Raw genomic sequence first — 2,154 nt, 5'->3', positions numbered from 1 at the left:
TACAGTCATTTAGGCATGAAGATAGATAGGCTTATTCTGTATAATGTAGAAAAAGCTACCCAACCAAGTCATATTAGGTGTGTGATAAAGAACTTCCATTGTTGGAAGAAATGGAAACAAATCAGGATATTTATTTGATTAATCTGGGGGCACCTGCTTATAAACCCATTGCATTTTAACTTTCAAGAGAAACTGTCAAAGCAGCCTCCTTAACATCCAGGTCTGTAAAGCAGCTCGTGCTACTACAGTGAGGATCCTGAGAACGCTCAGTGCCTACTATTTTTAATGACCTAATGGGAAACTGTCTCCTGGCTGAGAAATAAAAGTCTTTTCTATACCTCAGGGGAATAGTTGTGCAATCAAGAACCATTTGTCGAGTCCTGGCTCGCCCTCAAACCTTTGCTTCCAACTGCAGGAGAAGCTGGAACTCAGCTTCCAGCCAAAATGAGATGCTGGTAGCTGAGCCATTGGCCTTATAAGGCACTTTTCTGTCCTATCTCTGTTTACGATGCTGTCTTGCAAAGCTGCAGCCAACAGTGGGGCATGCGTGGAGTGGCTGGGCTATGTGCATGGGTGAGGGTTTCCACCTGAACATGGGTAGCTAGATAAGAATGATTAGTCAATCCTACAATATAACCCATCTTTTATTGCTTTACTAACCCATCTTTTATTGCATAAATAAAGTTAAATAAAGGAGAACATGTGCAGATCTGTATTGTTTTTTGCTTGGATGAAAATTATGCTGACAGATGAAAACATTTGCAGCCCAAGTACTGCCTAAACAAACCTGTTTCTAGTGTTTTTGGCTTTCTGACAGGAGCAGGAGCCCTTTAATATTGAGTTTGGATTTATAGTACACATTTTTTTGCATTCCACTGGAATAACTTTCAGTCAGGCTTCTCCAGCAGTATGCTACATCTGCTGTGCTGTTGACTGAAACAAAGGACACACAGCTGTTTTTAGAATCATAGAATCATTAAGGTTGGAAAAGACTTCTAAGATCATTTAGCCCAACCATTCACCTATTATCAGTATTGCCCACTCACCCACGTTCCTCGGTGCCACAGTGTTGTTTAACCCTGCAGGTGGCTAAAGACCACACAGTCATTCACTTACTCCCCAACTTCCCAGTGGGATGGGGGAGAGAACTGGGGGAAAAAAAAGAGAAAAAAAAAAGACAGAACTTGTGGGTTGAGATAAAATAATTTACTTGGATAAGAAGAAGGAAAACGATAATAGTCATGACTATGTATATATATATAGTGATGCACAAGCAATTGCTCATCACCCCCCAGCTGATGCCCAAGAAGCAAAAGAGAGAGAGGTGAACTCCAACTCCCTTAAAAACTCCTGCATGAATATGATATGGAATATCTCCTTGGCCAGTTCAAGTCAGCTGTCCCAATTCCGTCCCCTCCCAGCTCACCGAGCCCTTCTCTGAGAATGGCCTTGGCTCTGTATAACACTGCCCAGCAGCAACTATCAACATCGGTGTGTTATCAACATTGTTTTTCTCCTAGAACTAAAACGTTGCATCATATCGGACACTCCCAAGAGAACAACTCCATCTCACCTGAAATTAAGGCACACGTCCACACAGTTCTTCAACACCTCCAGGGATGGTGACTCGACCTGCTCCCTGGGCAGCCTGTGCCACTGCCTCACCGCTCCTTCTGAGAAGCTTTTCCTAATATCCAACCTGAATACAAATACTGCCAATTGCTTACTCTAAGCTAAGAATTAACAAGAACACAAAGCTCTGACCTCCTAAATCCAGATACTTGTGACTCTCCTGTCGTATGTATGGCAAATGTTATTTCGGTTCCTCCAGCACCAAATGCACTCGGTCATCGTGGCATCTGTTGGCAATGAATTTATTCGCATTTCCCTCTCACAGTCCTTCCCTACACCCAAGTCTGTACCCTTAACAGAGAAATAAATACATAAATAAAGGCTAACAAGCAAACACCACAAACTCAAGATTTGGAGCCTGAGGGCTTGCAGTACTATTCATTCCTCAGCGCGGTTTCACCGCGGGGAAACGAACGCTACGGTACCCGACGTGCAGGCCCCGCGGGGGCGGGGAGGCCAGCCCGTAGCAACCGGGCCGTCTCCAGGTCAACAGCCGGGCGGCGGCGGCCGCCATGGCACGGC

At 44.7% G+C, this 2,154-nt stretch overlaps 1 protein-coding gene across 1 annotated transcript in view; it reads left to right on the top strand.

The window, feature by feature from the left end:
* The first annotated feature begins 2,080 nt into the window (after positions 1-2,080).
* VWA3B (von Willebrand factor A domain containing 3B) overlaps positions 2,081-2,154 on the top strand; it is a 67,951-nt gene continuing 67,877 nt past the window's right edge. Inside the window, exon 1 of the mRNA XM_019622968.2 lies at positions 2,081-2,154. This exon is cut by the window's right edge and continues 1 nt beyond it. The gene's annotated coding sequence lies outside the window, so the exon portion shown is untranslated.

This window comes from Meleagris gallopavo, chromosome 1, assembly GCF_000146605.3.
Source record: "Meleagris gallopavo isolate NT-WF06-2002-E0010 breed Aviagen turkey brand Nicholas breeding stock chromosome 1, Turkey_5.1, whole genome shotgun sequence".
In the NCBI taxonomy this organism is placed as follows: domain Eukaryota; kingdom Metazoa; phylum Chordata; class Aves; order Galliformes; family Phasianidae; genus Meleagris; species Meleagris gallopavo.
This window is presented reverse-complemented; position numbering and strand designations above follow the sequence as displayed.